Below are 19,425 nucleotides of genomic sequence, written 5' to 3' on the forward strand. Positions count from 1 at the left end.
TAGTTTTTGGAAAGATTCTTTCTAAATATACGTTTTATGTTTTAAACAATTTTACTTGGTGCTATTTTTTGTTTTAATGCATGGGCTCTTTTAAAGACTATTGTGGGCTTACCTTCCAATAATCTATTTAATATGGGGTCTTTAAGTAGAATGGGTCAATGTTTATTTAAAACCCTCTTAATATATTTTTAAGTTGGAATTACATTTGGTAATAAATAGTGATTAATTTGAAAACTCTGATCTTCCATCTTAAGATTTTGGTTGGAAGATGGTGCTCCTATCAATCTCTAAGGCCTTCCTACTACTATGCTCAATTAGTTTAGTCAGTTATCCTTTTTTTAACCTATTTTTGAGAATTTTACACTATGTGTCATACAATTCTATGTTTCTGTGAATTCTATGGAATTGGCTATAGGGTATGTTGTCCTTCCAACTTCTTAGATGGTTACTACAAAAATTGAGGAAGCTATTACTGTCCCCTGCTTTAAAATGTGTTCTAGAATGGATCAGCCCATCTGGTCCCCAAAATAGAACAACATCCAAAAATTCTATTTGTTTAACTTGTATATTGGATGCTAACAAAATACCCATATAATCTATATGTATTTAGGTGTTGGACAAATGCTGAGGCTGATTATTCTGAACCTTCCAATATAAATAGTAGATTGTCAATAAAAAAGCCATAAAACACCAGGTTCTTCGTCCACGTAAATTTTGCTATGCATGCTTCTTCATATTTACCCCTAATTAGATTTGCCAAGCTGGGGGTGAACCTGGTGGCTCTGGCCATTCCCTTGACTTACTGGAAATAATTATGTTGTAGTATAAATGAAATAAGCTAAATAAAAAATACCTTCTGTTTGTGAGGAATGTAGAAATCTCCATCAAAATAATATTTGATAGCTTCTATTCCTAAACTATGTGTAATGTTGGAATAAAGAGCATTGACATCACACATTAACCAAATATATATATTTTTTTCTTTGAACAGTAGACAGTTTGGTTATTAAGTCTGTGGTATCATGTATATATGAATCATACACACCACATATTTCTGTAAAAATACATCAATATATTCAGACAGATGGTCAGTAATACTATCTATGAACTCCTGCTATGTTCGGCTTTCCTATGGGTCTGATTAAACTCTTATGAATTTTGTGTAAGTGATAATAGAAAGGTACGAAAGGATGATTAGGAGTGAGATACTGTTTTTCTTTTCTGTTTAAAATACCCTCTCTTGATCCATATTCTAATAGGACTAATAAGGATTTAGTAAAGACCTCCGTAGGATCTTCTCTTAACTTTCTGTAATATTCAGTATCATGTAGTATTCGATTGGCCTCTAAAACATAATCCCTATAGTCCTGAAGAACTACTCCACCACCTTTATCTGCTTGCCTAATGACTAAATTAGTGTTCCTCATTAGTCTCTCAATTGCTCCCTTTTTATTAGGCCAGATACTATTTTTTTCCAAGGATGCATTTTGGAATCTTGCTTAGATCTTTCATTACCAATTGCGGAAATAGATTTATATATGAAACATCCTCCTTCAGAGGATTAAATGTTGAAGGAGAGGTTACTTTAAAAATGTTTTAAAAAGTTAGGATAAGGTGGAGTGTTCATCTGTGTAACATCAACAAGGCATACCAGAAAAATGGGGTATCCCGACATTATGTTACATACCATTTCGGAGAAAAGTGTCAATTATCAATTACATGATTGGAGTCCATTATTTCCACTGGTGCAATTAACAGATTTACCAAGTTAAGACAGAGAGAGACATACTGGATTTATAAATTCCAGTCACTATTTCCCTCAGGTCTTAATAAGGTAATAGACTCTGCAGCTTTCTGAAATGTAGGACTTAGGACCTTTATCACTTTAAGTTATTTAGATTGCATTAGACACGTAATATAGGTTGGTATAGCATTAGGGTTAAATAAACTATCACTAAATAATAAACTATCACTATTTATACCTTATCACATATATACTCAATTTCATATTTCATTATTAAATTCTTGTATATCGACACATCACATAAAACACTTACTATATATTGTACAGAAATAAGAAGAACAGAGGGGCGCCTCATGTGCAGGATCATCAAGTGTATGTGTGAACACAATGTTGCATAAACCAAATGGATACTCACATATTAGTTGAGCACACCAATGTGCTAGTAGGTGCAGGCTGTAGAATTATTGGGTGTAATAGCTCACCCCCAACTAGGATTTCTTATGCGCTGCAGTAGATATATAAAGCATAAAAAAGGCACTATATGTGCAGGTCAATCAAAATATGATTATATCTAGTTTGCAAATGCTAAATGGGTACTCACATGCTGACCTAGCACACCAATGTACTGATAGGAGCAGGCTGGCAGATTTGAGATAGGCGTGTCAGCAAACCCCACAAAGGTTTTCCCAATGGACCAGATCCAAGTGTATGGGCGTACTGGTAGTTGTACTCCAAAAAAAAGGGCGTATATCGGTAAGCACAGGCAGGTAAGGTGTTTCCACTCAAAGTTGTTTTTTATAAAAACAGTATTTATTTAAAAAGTTTAAAAATAAAGTACAACAAGTGGACAAGGGGTATTCAAATATCCTCAGTACATGCAATGTGTTTCTTGGCTTTATAAAGCCGTTTCCTCAGACATAGTACTCACCTTACCAATATACCTGCTTTATATAGCTCTTACCTAGCACAAATGAACCATTTCACCCCCCTAAGGGGTGTGTTCTCTAATTAATTTGATGCAATTGCATATTCTAAGTCTACCTATGTGGTTAGAAGACATTCAAGCTGTATTTGCTATGTTGCACCATCCAAATGTGTATGAGGCAGCAGTCATAAAACACAATATAAAACTTGTTCCATCATAAGGTAGCATACAAATAAAATGTACATTTCACTTCATTATACATTTCAAAAGAAAAAATGAATAAACATTTCACTTTGTATTACATTCTATCAGCATCGTCATAGGTGATTTTCACAAGTAACCTGTTAACATAACATATATATATATATATATATATATATATATATATATATATATATATATATATATATATATATATATATATATATATATTGTTATCTCACAACAATCTCCATTTCAATGTAAAAATCTAATAAATTCCTCCATCCTCTCTTTCAATATATTATAATACCATATTTGATCCGTATATAAGATCTAACTCCAAAATGGATGGGGGGCGTGATTTCAACAAACAAAAGCTATATTAGTCTAGCCATCTGTTTTTATTGTTGAGGATAAGTCTTTATTTTAGGATGGACCCCTAGCAGGCCTATCTACCCATCCTACCTTTATATCTCCGTTTGTGTAGACAGTTAATTCCTTTTTCTCTTTTCAAAAATATGTAGCATAGATATGTCTAATTATTTGTAAAACATTCCGGATTAAGTGTGTAAACACTCCGGATTGCAAACACTTCCGTATTTGAATTATGTTACCGCTTGCTTAGCCAATGTATATTCTCACTTGTGAGAGCAAATGTAGGGGACCTATCATAACAGAGGTGTGTCCATTCTTACTACCGCCCACTCCATCATAATGCCTATGAGATGAATCTCTGTGTGCTTAGCCCCTTGATGTTGTCATGTGATTGGTCTGCATAGACTGTCGGTTTGATATGCAGATGGTGGGTCTACACTTAACCCTTGCATCACTGGCCTAGGTAACCGATTGCTGTCGGTCACAACTAGGATCCCTATCTAAATACTTGCTGCTACTCTATGTCTAAACCGCAACCGAGATTTCTTCTCAGCCATGAGCAGTATGTGTAAAACAGCAATAAATCGACCTGTACTGAAAAAAGGAAGAGAAAAAGAAGATAAGAAATAGAATATTTTAAGATGTTAATCTGTAGCTAAGAAATCATAATGCCATATCCCAGTGATTGCTCACTAACGAGCCTGTAACTCCCGATAATACAATAAATAAATAAGTTTCCTATCTTCTTTTTCTCTTCCTTTTTTAAGTACAGGTCAATATATTGCTGTTTTACACATACTGCTCATGGCTGAGAAGAAATCTCGGTTGCGGTTTAGACATAGAGTAGCAGCAAGTATTTAGATAGGGATCCTAGTTGTGACCGACAGTAATCGGTTACCTGCGCCAGTGATGCAAGGGTTAAGTGTAGACCCACCATCTGCATATCAAACCGACAGTCTATGCAGACCAATAACATGACAACATCAAGGGGCTAAGCACACAGAGATTCATCTCATAGGCATTATGATGGAGTGGGCGGTAGTAAGAACGGACACACCTCTGTCATGATAGGTCCCACACATTTGCTCTCACAAGTGAGAATATACATTGGCTAAGCAAGCGGTAACATAATTCAAATACAGAAGTGTTTGCAATCCGGAGTGTTTACAAACAATACACACTTAATCCGGAACGTTTTACAAATAATTAGACATATCTATGCTACATATTTTTGAAAAGAGAAAAAGGAATTAACTGACTTCACAAACGGAGATATAAAGGTAGGATGGGTAGATAGGCCTGCTAGTGATCCGTCCTAAAATAAAGACTTATCCTCAACAATAAAAACAGATGGCTAGACTAATATAGCTTTTGTTTGTTGAAATCACGCCCCCCATCCATTTTGGAGTTAGATCTTATATACGGATCAAATATGGTATTATAATATATTGAAAGAGAGGATGGAGGAATTTATTAGATTTTTACATTGAAATGGAGATTGTTGTGAGATAACAATATATATATATATATATATATATATATATATATGTTATGTTAACAGGTTACTTGTGAAAATCACCTATGACGATGCTGATAGAATGTAATACAAAGTGAAACGTTTATTCATTTTTTCTTTTGAAATGTATAATGAAGTGAAATGTACATTTTATTTGTATGCTACCTTATGATGGAACAAGTTTTATATTGTGTTTTATGACTGCTGCCTCATACACATTTGGATGGTGCAACATAGCAAATACAGCTTGAATGTCTTCTAACCACATAGGTAGACTTAGAATATGCAGGTGCATCAAATTAATTAGAGAACACACCCCTTAGGGGGGTGAACATGGTTCATTTGTGCTAGGTAAGAGCTATATAAAGCAGGTATATTGGTAAGGTGAGTACTATGCCTGAGGAAACGGCTTTATAGAGCCGAGAAATGCATTGCATGTACAGGGGGATATTTGAATACCCCTTGTCCACTTGTTGTACTTTATTTTTAAACTTTTTTAATAAATACTGTTTTTTTATAAAAAACAACTTTGAGTGGAAACACCTTACCTGCCTATGCTTACCGATATACCACCCTTTTTCTGGAGTACAACTACCAGTACGCCCATACACTTGGATCTGGTCCATTGGGAAAACCTTTGTGGGGTTTGCTGACACGCCTATCTCAAATCTGCCAGCCTGCTCCTACCAGCACATTGGTGTGCTTGGTCAGCAGGTGAGTACCCATTTAGCATTTGCAAACTAGATATAATCATATTTTGATTGACCTGCACATATAGTGCCTTTTTTATGCTTTATATATCTACTGCAGCACATAAGAAATCCTAGTTGGGGGTGAGCTGTTACACCCGATAATTCTACAGCCTGCACCTACTAGCACATTGGTGTGCTCAACTAATATGTGAGTATCCATTTGGCTTATGCAACATTGTGTTCACACATACACTTGATGATCCTGCACATGAGGCGGCCCTCTGTTCTTCTTATTTCTGCAGTTTTAACCCGGATCAGTCGGTGAGGAAGAGGCAGCCAGCATACATTATAGCACCTTATTAATAGAGTAAATAGAGAGAACTTTATCATAGTGTGGGGCTATCTCATTTATATCATACAATTATCCCAATATGATTATCCCCTACCAGAAATGTCTTTGAGATATGTATCAATATGTATCTTAGTGACACTTTGATTTACCATTGTTTGGTGTGTACGGAAAATATGTGCTCTATTGTTGCAATATACGGATAATATGTATATGGATGTTGCAAAATATAAATTAATTATTGTGAAATTAGGGATTTATTAGAAGTAGTATGTGCATCACTAGGAGGCATTGATCTCCATTGAGCTATTGTCAAGGGATAGTGTGCTCCGGTTTCAGATTAATAAGTACTATGCTGATCATGTGATCGAATATGGCCAATGGGAACCAGAGCCTCCCAGGTTTAACGTGATTCTCCTTAGCCCTCAATAGATCAGCATGGTTATACTACACCTATATATATATATATAAAAATTTCTGTATGGTACATTATGTGTTTGTTGGGTGGTGAACACTTTATACAAAAAGACAGAGACAGGAATTTGGAATCACTGACACATGGATGATGTGATATTTCAGCGATTTGTATGTAAGTGACAGACCTCCCATCAAATTATTTACATACATTGATTTAGGTTATGTTTGAATGGTTTGGAACAAACATACAATTTTTCCATCAAAAAGAAAACAAAACACAAAAAAATCCGGATTCCTTATGATTGGTAGATATGACACAAATTTAAACTGTAACTTTTTACAAATTTGCTGATAGGCTAAAACAGGATCTCTTAACAATTTTTAAACTTTGTAATTAACAATGGTGACTAAGTATAAGGGTATTGTACTACAGCATTAAGAAAATATGGAGTTATTGTATTATTTTCTAAATCTTATAGTCTAATAATGTACAATACCACTATTTTCTCAAGACGTGAAATTATACTGCTTTAAATTTGGAAGTGCCAAACCACCCTAATATTTCAATAATTAATATTAAGTGAACATCTATGTATATCAAATAATTTTTCTTGTCTGGAATTTTTAACAGTTACCACATCCAAATGTAGAGGAAATAAAAAGGTAGGAGTAAAGGGAAATTTCAGCTTTTTAACTGTTTAGCTACAAAGCATTTTGCTTGTGAAGGAAAGATGCATACATTAAAATAAAATGTTCAAAAAAAGGCCACAAAGATTTTGTGCAATTTTAGTTCATCATGCCTTTAGTCTGAATTTCAAATGGGTAGTAGATTTTTTTCTGACAAATTTCAAAGTTAGTTTAATATTCCTTCCCCCTGTATCATGTGACAGTCATTAACCAATCACAAAATGATAAAAAATGTATATACTGTGAATTCTTGCACATGCTCAGTAGGAGCTGGTGCCTTATATAGTGTGAATACAAAAGGATTGTTCATATTTTCATAATGAAAGGGAACTGGATTTTTTTTTAATTTGATATTATTTTTTTTAATTTCATTCTCTTTCTGAATCATGAAAGCTTAATTTTGACTTTAGTTTTCATTTAATTAATATTTGCAATTTAAATTATTTACTGTATATTAACCCCTTAACGACTGAGGACGTGCAGGGTACGTCCTCAGAAAAAAGGCAGTTAATGCCTGAGAACGTACCCTGCACGTCCTCAGTGTGGAAAGCAGCTGGAAGCGATCCTGCTCGCTTCCAGCTGCTTTCCGGTTATTGCAGTGATGCCTCGATATGGAGGCATCCTGCAATAACCTTTTTAAGTAATCCGGTGCAGAGAGAGCCACTCTGTGGCCCTCTCTGCACCGGAGATCGGTGGCTACCTGCGTTGGTGGGTGGGAGCCGGACCGGGAGGCGGGTGGCGGCCATCGATGGCCATGTGGATGTGAAGGGGGGCGGGATCGTGGGCGGGGGTGGCTGGGGGCGCGCACGGGCGCGCGCGCGTGCACGGGAGGGTGGGGGCGGGCGCGTGCACGGGGAGGGAGCGGGTGGGAACCGCTACACTGCAGAAAATTTGAAAATAAAAAGATAAAAAATATCGAAAATTGTAATAATCAGCAAGGTGGTGGGGGTTTGTCTGTGGGGGGTGGGGGGGGGGAAAGCTACACTACAGAAAAAAAAAAAACAAAGACAAAAAAAGCACTTTTTATTGTAAACTGGGTACTGGCAGACAGCTGCCAGTACCCAAGATGGCCCCCAATAAGGCAGAGGGGAGGGTTAGAGAGCGGTTTTGGGGGGGATCAGGGAGGTTGGGGGCTAAGGGGGGGATCCTACACAGTAGCATATGTAAATATGCTAAAAAAAAATTCATTTTTTTTTTAAAACCCTTTTATTTTAGTACTGGCAGACTTTCTGCCAGTACTTAAGATGGCGGGGACAATTGTGGGGTGGGGGAGGGAAGGGAGCTGTTTGGGAGGGATCAGGGGGTGGGATGTGTCAGATGGGAGGCTGATCTCTACACTAAAGCTAAAATTAACCCTGCAAGCTCACTACAAACTCCCTAATTAACCCTTTCACTGCTAGCCATAATACACGTGTGAGGCGCAACAGGATTTAGTGGCCTTCTAATTACCAGAAAGCAACGCCAAAGTCATATATGTCTGCTATTTCTGAACAAAGGGGATCCCAGACAAGCATTTACAACCATTTGTGCCATAATTGCACAAGCTGTTTGTAAATGATTTCAGTGAGAAACCTAAAATTGTGAAAAATTTTACGTTTTTTTTAATTTGATCGCATTTGGCGGTGAAATGGTGGCATGAAATATACCAAAATGTGCCTAGATCAATACTTGGGGTTGTCTACTACACTACACTAAAGCTAAAATTAACCCTACAAGCTCCCTTAAAGCTCCCTAATTAACCCCTTAACTGCTGGGCATGATACACTTGTGGTGCGCAGTGGCATTTAGCGGCCTTCTAATTACCAAAAAGCAACGCCAAAGCCATATATGTGTGCTATTTCTGAACAAAGGGGATCCCAGAGAAGAATTTACAACCATTTATGCCATAATTGCACAAGCTGTTTGTAAATGATTTCAGTGAGAAACCTAAAGTTTGTGAAAAAATTTGTGAAAAAGTGAACAATTTTTTGTATTTGATCGCATTTGGCGGTGAAATGGTGGTATGAAATATACCAAAATTGGCCTAGATCAATACTTTGGGATGTCTACTAAAAAAAAATATATACATGTCAAGGGATATTCAGGGATTCCTGAAAGATATCAGTGTTCTAATGTAACTAGCGCTAATTTTGAAAAAAAGTGGTTTGGAAATAGCAAAGTGCTACTTGTATTTATGGCCCTATAACTTGCAAAAAAAGCAAAGAACATGTAAACATTGGGTATTTCTAAACTCAGGACAAAATTTAGAAACTATTTAGCATGAGTGTTTTTTGGTGGTTTTAGATATGTAACAGATTTTGGGGGTCAAAGTTAGAAAAAGTGTGTTTTTTTCAATTTTTCCTCATATTTTATCATTTTTTTTAAAGTAAATTATAAGATATGATGAAAATAATGGTATCTTTAGAAAGTCCATTTAATGGCGAGAAAAACGGTATATAATATGTGTGGGTACAGTAAATGAGTAAGAAGAAAATTACAGCTAAACACAAACACCGCAAAAATGTAAAAATAGCCTTGGTCCCAAACGGACAGAAAATGGAAAAGTGCTCTGGTCACTAAGGGGTTAAATAAATGCATTAAGTAATCGAGAGTGCTCAAATGCACACATTTTGTGGCTTTTAGAGTATTGCTAATGATTAGAAACATTCACCTAGATTACAAGTGAATCGCTAAACCTGGGGCGTAAATAATTTAGCGGTACCGCACTTTCCATAGCGCTGCCATTACAAGTTACAAAAAAAACCTTCTTGTGTTTTGCGGTATGGTGCGTTAAGCTCCTTACCGCACAAATGCCAAGTCCTGACTTGACGTGCTCGTGCACGTATCCCCCCATAGTCATCAATGGACAAAAAGTGAAAAAAACTAACACCTGCGATTGCGGAATGGCTATCACTATAACACAATCCCCATTGATGTCTATGGAGAGAAGAAAGTTTGTTATAAATTTAACACCCTAATGTAAGCCCCTAGTCTAAATACCCCTAATCAGCCGCCCCCCAACATTGCCAACACTAAATAAAGATATTAACCCTTAATCCGCCACCCACCCGCATCGCTAACACCTAAATAAAGCTATTAACCCCTAATCCGCCGCCCCCCACCAATAGGATTTCAGTAGCTCTCATCCTATTGGCTGATTTGAAAATTTCAGCCAATATGAATGCAAGGTACCCCAGTATAAAATGGGTACCTTGCATTCAATCTTCAGTGTGCGATCACATGAAGAGAACCCTCCACATCGGATGTCTTCACGGACGCTGTTCCAGCTCCGCTCTGCACCTTCACTCCACGCCACCGGGATGAAGATGGAAGATGGTGCCACCCTAGAAGAAGATCTTCGCCACCGGGATGAAGACTTTGCTCCGTCTGGAAGAAGATGGATGTCCGGACTTCAGGAATGGTGAATACATTTTTTCGGGTTAGTATTTTTTTATGTAAAATGTCTTCAGGGCAATGCCCTACAAAAGGCCCTTTTAAGGGCTATTGGTATTATATTGTAAGATTAGTATTTTTTTATTTTTGGGTGTTTTGGTTTTATAGGGGTATTAGATTAGGTTAATTTTTTCTACAATATTAATTTTTTTTTATTTTTCGTAATTTTGTAATGTCAGTTGTTGTTTTTTTCATAGTGATAGGTTTTTTAATTTAGTAATTTAGGTTTTCTTATTTTTGTTATATTTTATTTTTTAAAATAGTAATAGGTTTATTTATAGTTTAACTTAGATTTTTTTTTAAGGTAGTTATATTGTAACTTTAATTTATAGTTGGGGGTGTTAGGTTTAGGGGTTAATAGTTTAATTTATTTTGTGGGATGTGAGGGGGCAGCAGTTTAGGGTTTAATAGGTTTAGTTAGGTAGTCGTGATGTGGGGGGGTCAGCAGTTTAGGGGTTAATAAGTTTTTTTAGGTAGTCACGATATGGGGGGTCAGTGGTTTAGGGATTAATAGGTTTATTTTAGTAGTAGCGATCTGAGGGGCCGGCGGATTAGGGGTTAATAGGTTTATTTAGTGGTGGCGATGTGGGTGGGTGGCAGATTAGGGGTTAATACGTTTATTTAGTGTCGGCGATGTGGGTGGGTGGCGGATTAGGGGTTAATAGGTTTATTATAACATTTGTGAGGCGGGGAATGGCGGTTTAGGAACTAATAGGTAGTTTATGGGTGTTAGTATACTTTGTAACATTTTTGCTATGAGTTTCGTGAAACATTTGATGTACTGGCCTTTGATTGCGGAATGGATCATTACTGTATAAATTGTAACGCTAGCGGAATAGCCTGACAGCACAACCTGTTATACAGGTGAGCTGAATATTCCACACTCAAAAGCTTTTTTTTTAATGCAGAATGGATCATTGCAGTATAGGCTAAAACGCTATCGGTATAGCCGTACCACCGCAACTTGCAATACGGGTGAGGTAAATATTCCGCTTGCAAAGGTCAATTTTTTCAGTGGTGTAGCTGTACCGCACAACTTGTAATCTAGGGGATTGACTTTAACAAAACATTGGTATGATATAAGCATACATGTACTCTAGTTAACAGAGGAAGTGTATTACATTGTTAAAGGGAAATGTGATATACAGTATATCAGAGAAAATAATAGGGAAAATTTTAAAAGTGTTTGAAATCATATACCAAAAACGTAAAGGTAATCTACTTATGAATAAACAAGTAATTCAGACTTAGGTGAAATGTTGCCCTCTGATAATGTGATTTTTTTAGAGCTATTTCTATTTTTGAATACAGAATTCCAAATCTTTTCTGCAGTCAGTTATATACTTTGGATCAGGCAGTCATATGAATGTTGGTTACATAATAAAAAAATCATGACATTTACTGACTAATCAGGGAAAGGAGGGCTTTAAGCATATTTAGCTGCTGAGCTGTCCCCATGTCCACTGTGTAATCCCTACTTTAAAGGGCAGGCACTAGTTAAAAATAAGACATTTTTAACTTAAGCATGTGGCAGAACCAATTACAAGGATTATTAGTAAAATTTTAAAAATATAAAAGGTTTTGCGACTGGCAGAAACAAAATGTACAAGAAACCATCTGTCAGCAGGCAATCTTTCTCCTCAAAAAAGTATGGAAATCAGTGAGCCATACACTGTTATATAAGTCATTGTTCCATTTAATTAATCAGAATAGGTGCTGCATATAACATGCCCAACCATTACACTTGAGTAAATCAGAACAATGCATTCAGGTATTAGACATCAGTTTAATTAAAGACAGCTTTACAGCATCGTTATGTAAAGCACTAGTTATCAACTGAAAAGTTAAATTTCTTAATTTTATCCTGAAATCTAGCCTGAGGATAAAAGTAGAATCAATGGAGCTATAACCAAAAAAAATAATCGTTTAAATTATTTATTTATTTTTAGAATTATTATCATTATTATTATTATTGTTTGTATTTCACCAACAGATTCCACATAGCTACACATAGACAACTTACAATCTAACAACTAGATTACAAATTTTGCGTTATGATTGAAAAAGCTTCATAACGCTGCTTTTTCACTACCGCTGCTATTACGAGTCTTGCAGGTACAGCTGTACCGCACACTTTTTTGGCCGTAACGCAACGTAATTACCGCGGCTTTCAAAAAGTCCTTTTTCAATGGGACTTCCATAGCGCTGGTATTACGAGTTTGCCTGTCCAGCACATAACTACAAGATCCGTACCGTAAACTGAAAGTCAGTAGTTATGGCTTTTATGTTACAAAGCCGTAACATAAAACTCATAACTAAAGTGCTAAAAAGTACACTAACACCCATAAACTACCTAGTAATCCCTAAACTGAGGCCCTCCCGCATCGCAAACACTATAATAAAATTACTAACCCCTAATCTGCCGCTCTGGACATCGCCGACATTATAATAAACATATTATCCCCTAAACCACTGTACTCCCGCATCGCAAACACTAGTTAAATATTATTAGCCCCTAATCTGCTGTCCCTAACATCGCCGCAACCTACATTACTGTTATTAACCCCTAATCTGCTGCCCCCAAAATTACCGTCACTATACTAAAGTTATTAACCCTTAAACCTAACCCTAAGTCTAACCCTAACGTAAACCTAACCCTAACACCCACTAACTTTAACATAATTTAAATTATTCCAAATAAAAATTAAAATTAATACCTAAATAATTCCTATTTAAAACTAAATAAATACTTACCTGTAAAATAAAACCTAAGATAGCTGCAATATAACTAATAGTTACATTGTAGCTAGCTTAGGTTTTATTTTTATTTCACAGGCAAGTTTGTATTTATTTTAACTAGGTAGACTAGTTAGCAAATAGTTATTAACTATTTACTAACTACCTAGTTAAAATAAATACAAATTTACCTGTAAAATAAAACCTAACCTGTCTTACACTAACACCTAACATTACACTACAATTAAACCCCCCCCCCCCCCCCCCCACTAAATTACACAAAATAAAAAAGCAATTATCAAATATTTAAACGGAAGGATGAAGATAGAAGATGCCGTCTGGATGTAGACTTCTGCCCGCCTGGAGGAACACTTCTTGCTGCTTAGATGAAGGCTTCATTGAGGACTTCTGCCTGCTTGGATGAAGACTTCTCCCGGCTTGATGAGGATGGATGTCCGGTCTTCAAAAACTGTAAGTGGATCTTCCGGGGTTAGTGTTAGGTTTTTTTAAGGGTTTATTAGGTAGGTTTTATTTTTAGCTTAGGGTTTGGGCAATGGAAAAGAGTTAAATGCCCTTTTAAGAGCAATGCCCATCCAAATGCCCTTTTCAGGGCAATGGGGAGCTTAGGTTTTTTAGATAGGATTTTATTTGGGGGGTTTGGTTGTGTGGGTGGTGGGTTTTACTGTTGGGGGGTTGTTTGTATTTTTTTTTTACAGGTAAAAGAGCTGATTTCTTTGGGGCAATGCCCTGCAAAAGGCCCTTTTAAGGGCTATTGGCAGTTTAGGCTAGGTTTTTTTTTATTTTGGTGGTGGGGGGGGGGTTATTTTAATAGGGCTATTAGATTAGGTGAAATTAGTTTAAATATTTGATAATTTATTTTTTATTTTTTTTGTAATTTGGTTAATTGTATTTAATTAATGTAATTTATTTAATTGTAATACTAGATGTTAGTGTAAGACAGGTTAGGTTTTATTTTACAGGTAAATTTGTATTTATTTTAACTAGGTAGCAAGTAAATAGTTAATAACTATTTACTAACTAGTCTACCTAGTTAAAATAAATACAAACTTGCCTGTGAAATAAAAATAAAACCTAAGATAGCTGCAATGTAACTATTAGTTATATTGTAGCTAGCTTAGGGTTTATTTTACAGGTAAGAAATTAGTTTTAAATAGGAATTATTTAGTTAATGATAGGAATGTTTATTTAGATTTATTTATTTATTTATTTTTTATAACTTTTTATTGAGGTTGTGCGAAAACAATACAACTTATATGAAACACCATTTCATCAAAACAAACATAAATGGTACATTTCAATTCAATTCAACAATTTCTGTATAGATAGAAAGATAAAATTCTCCGCATGAATAATCTTATAGGAAAACTGGAACCTCTTTTTCTATTTTATTTTTGTTATGAACTGAGATTAGCAATGTGAGTGGTCACTTTAGGACCTGTAAGTTTCGAGTAGTTTAGCAATTGGAATTGTTTATAATAGCAGGAGTGAAAATATAATTTCGCTGTGTGTATAATATAGTAAGATATGTAGGCATAAATAGGTAGGTTACGGCATAGGCAAGATAAGCCGTGTATTTAACCCTCCTAAATTAGGAGGTCTATTATGGGGGGGGGGGCGGTAGGTTGAATATGATGAGTAATACAAGTAGCTTAGGAGGCTTTTTTTTTTCCCCCAGAAAGTAGAAGGAACATATTAGCACTTAAATGTTACAGCCATGATATGTGCATACTAAAAGGTACAGACCTTAAAACTTTCCATGACATGTTTAAAGCTATAATAAATGGAAGGGAGAGGAGCCCCAAGTGTAATGCGTATGCCAGGGCAATGGTGATATAGAAGATGCAAATAAGGTCATTCCTATAAATAAGTTCATGGGGGGAAAGATATATGTGAAGTGATGACTCCTGAAATGTGGACAACCTTACATGTAACAGTCATCTATAAAAGTTAGCTAGTGTTGAATAAGCTCACCCTATACAATCTCGGTCTAATAGAAACCTGGGTTATCAGAGAGCATACAGGAATGAGCTAGGTGGGAGATGGGTCAATGCTATACCCTGCATGAGAGAGCTTAGATGTTTAAGGCATTAAACCTAGTGCTGGTTAATTGGCTTGGTTATAATTGTATGATTTTATAAGTTTATGAAGAGAGAGACTATATAGAATAGCCCCATCATATAGTGAAGTCATACCCAATTCAGTCTAAATTTGTCCTATCTTTTCTATTAATCAGCTATATTGTTTATATGGAGGACCAAGTACCAGCAGTTAAAGTCAGGGATAGGGATTCATCATCCACACACATTCAATTGTCACTTACATAATGCATAAGATTTCAGCAGGGTAAAGTTTTTGGCAATATTATGTCTGGGTCGTGAGTTTTGTAAATGGTATGTGTACCGAGCCTAGGCCCATATTGAGTGTGATAGATACATTTAGATTTATTTTAATTATATTAAAGTTAGGGGTGTTAGGGTTAGACTTAGGGTTAGGTTTAGGGGTTAATAACTTTAGTATAGTGACGACGACGTTGGGGGTGGCAGATTAGGGGTTAATAAGTGTAGGTAGGTGGCGGCAGATTAGGGGTTAATAAGTGTAATGTAGGTGGTGGCGATGTCGGGGCAGCAGATTAGGGGTTAATAAGTGTAATGTAGGTGTCGGGGATGTTGGGGGCGGCAGATTAGGGGTGTTTAGACTCAGGGTTTATGGTAGGGTGTTAGGTGTAAACATAAATTTTTCTTTCCACATAGGAATCAATGGGGCTGCGTTACGGAGCTTTATGCTGGTTTATTGCAGGTGTTAGGCTTTTTTTTTATCCTGCTCTCCCCATTGATGTCTATGGGGAAATCGTGCATGAGCACGTAAAACCAGCTCAAAGCAGCGCTGGTATTTGAGTGCGGTATGGAGCTCAACGCTGCCATATTGCCCGCTAACGCCAGGTTTTTGCAAACCTGTAATAGCAGCGTTATAGGGAGGTGAGCGGTGACAGCAACTTGCAAATTATTACCGCGCCGCTCATAACGCAAAACTCGTAATCTAGCCGTAAGTCTTTAAAATAAAATGATGCAAAGAACTTATAAGGGAGAAAGGGGTTTAAACCCCAAAATAACACAGTATTCAATTGTGGAGAAATCTAGTGAGTGTGAGTCTATATTGATTACTTATTGTATGCTAGCTCTGTCACGCTTGTTATTGAATAAGGATGGTAAGAGTATCTATATACAGGTGTTAAAAAATATGCCCAACTGCTACTAGTCCCAGGAAAATTGTTACTAGCCAACTATTCAACTTAAAATGTTTGTGCCACCAAACATAACATTGTAATATGCTGTTATTTGCTTCTATTATAAAAATGTAATAAGAAAAACAGTATTAGTAAATATTAAGTATACATTTTCTTACATGAAAATAAATTTATTCTTCAGATGATTGTAAGCTGATGCAGTGATAGACTCTCTCACACACAGAGACAGGAATAGACATACAGTACATAGAGAGGAAGCAAAAACAAGTCAGATATAGAAACAAACACGCATGTTTGCTAGAAACACACACACACACAAACAGGGATATAGAGATCATTTGTATAAAAACTTTAGGGTGCACAAGCGGAGGATGAAACAATAATGTATCTAACTTATATTATAAAAGGCAAAAGAGCCCAAGCACAAGTAACAACAAATATGACACACACCAGGTCCGGCTGAAGTGTTTTGGCGTTATGCTGTAGTCATAGCCATAGGGATATACAGATACACACAGGCATGGATAGAAAAACACATATATGCAGGGACAGAGACACACACAGAGGCAAGAACAGAGGTACAGATAGATACAAAATAGAAAGAATAAAGTCCCTAGAGCTTACAGCAATATGGAACTGCTGCCGTCCAACAGTCTCTCCAAAAACTGTTCCAAGAATGGTGCCTTTTTGAGAAGGTGCTGGTCCACAAGGGGTTAGTAGCTTGCTGGAACATAATGCCTCACATTTCCACAGGCTGTATACTCTTCTTTCGATACTATGGAAAAATTAGTGTAGTCTGCAACTTTTTTTTTTCTCAACGCGTTTCAACGGACTACCGTCTTTTTCAGCTTAAAATTCACAATATTCACAATAAAAGAGCTAGCTCCTTTAATAATTATTATAATGGTCGGGTGGGTATTTTGTTTATAGGGGATAGTTTTAATATTCTAAGGGTTGAGCATGTGGTTAAGGGGAGGATTTTGTTAGCTTTTGTTTTAGTTTTGTGGTAAGGTTTTTTTGTATTTTCAATGTTTATGCTTCTTTATGCTGAATTATTTCAGAAGCTTTTTCTTGGTGGGAGGGAACCTACTTTAGTTGTGGGCAATTTTAATTGTCTTTTAGATGTTGGTGATAGGGAGTGTTCAGTCTAGTAAAGATTTGTTAGAAATTAAAAAAAAAAATTAGGTTGAGAGATGCATTCAGAATTAGTAATTCTTCTGATAAAGGTTTTACTTTTTTAGTGAGTGGAAATTTCAGATCACATATTGATTTTGGTTTTCTTTCCACACAATTTTTTGATTGATGATTTTGTTTTAACAACAATGCCTTTTATGGACCATACCTGTATTGAATTTGCAGTGAGTATTGATGTGGAGTATGTGTTAAACACAAGTATGTAAAAAAGTTTGTATGGATAAGGAGTAAGAAACTAGTGGGAATGGGCTAAATTTGAATCAAAGATATTTTTTTATTTTAAGGAGTCATGAGAGTGCGTATGGAACATGAGGAATATGAAGGGGGGCAAGTGAGTTTGGAATATTTGAAAGATTTAAAGGGATAGGAATGTCAAAATTAAACTTGCGTGATTCAGATAGAGCATGTTATTTTGAGACACTTTTAAATTCACTTCTATTTTCAAATGTGCTTCGTTCTCTTGATATCCCTTTTTGAAAAAGAATACACACATACCCTACACTAGTGGGAGCAAGCTGCTGATTGGTGCCTACACACATTTGTCTCTTGTGACTGGCTAACTAGATGTGTTCATTATAGAAGTAAATTGGAAAGTTGTTAAAATTGTATGTTACATTCCTTTACAGGAATTAGGTTTGGAAGTGAGTGAGGAACTCGAAGAAGCAAAAGAAGTGATTAAAAAGTGTATGGATGTTGCCGGGTTACAGCCGTGATACTAAAGCTATATGAAGGAGGAGTTTTATATACTTGTAACTGCCTTATTGGAGGAACTAGGGCGTAAAGCTTAAAGAAGGCTCCATGATCCCCTGGACCCTCATGAACATGCGTGCTTGCAAGATGGAGTCTGCCTACCCATAGTACATAATGCTAAATCTGTGGAGCCGATTGACGACTTGCCTGACACACAGCACCCCTTATTGCTCAAGGCGGAGAAACACGGAGAGGTTGCTATTTCTCCTACAGTTAAGATATCCGATGATGAACGCATTCTATCTCCAGCCGATGACTCACCAATCTTCATTGTGGATGACCGGCAACAGAGAAGCTCAACTCTGTTTACCGGAAGGCAACTCCAGTGATCCTCTGCTCCCCCTAACCAAAATCTCCGGGCTGGACCGAGGTTTGCTTACTTCTCCTTGAGCATGCCCTGCAGAGAAGTGGCTGGTTCCCACGGGCGAGTACGGCAAATTCTTTATATCCCACATAAGAGACACTCGGCATCGGAGGGCAGAGTTCGGATGCTCCAGATGTTGCTCCTTAATGATGCGGGAACACTACAAGAACTATGGCAGTTTAGCTCAGATCCCATCACACTAAGGGACCCAGATATGTATTGTTACTTACAAGCAGACTGTAGGTCGGGAGTCGGTTAAAGAAGTTTTTCCTATGATTCAGTGTATTGGACACTAAGTTCCAGCATACGCTTGTTCAAACATTTTATATTTTAAGTTGCATCCAAGTAATTGATAGTTTTAGATATATTGGGGGTTGATATTGTGGTGCAGTTTACAAATTATAACACTGTTATATGGGCTGAATTTCAGTAACGGGACTTGGACTATATTTCACCTACTTCCTAACAATACCTCCTCTACTGGTTTAGTTATTTAGTGAATCTACTTAATCTGTCTGACCTTGTATATGCCTTTAAGCTTTATTATTCCTTTAGCGAAGTAGCTTGCATGTAGCACTACTATAAGCTGTATTAGTTTATCACTAATAACAGGACATGTGGATACACTAGCCAGATTTATCATGTATTTCAGGCTAACAAATCCTCACGAGTTTATCAGCCTTACCATAACCACTTTCATTAGAGGTACACCTATCCCCAGCCACATTGGACCAAGAAAGTGGTAAGCAAGACCAGCTGGAAGGTGTAGCCCCCCATA

The sequence above is a fragment of the Bombina bombina genome, chromosome 5 (assembly GCF_027579735.1).
Source record: "Bombina bombina isolate aBomBom1 chromosome 5, aBomBom1.pri, whole genome shotgun sequence".
NCBI classification, from domain to species: domain Eukaryota; kingdom Metazoa; phylum Chordata; class Amphibia; order Anura; family Bombinatoridae; genus Bombina; species Bombina bombina.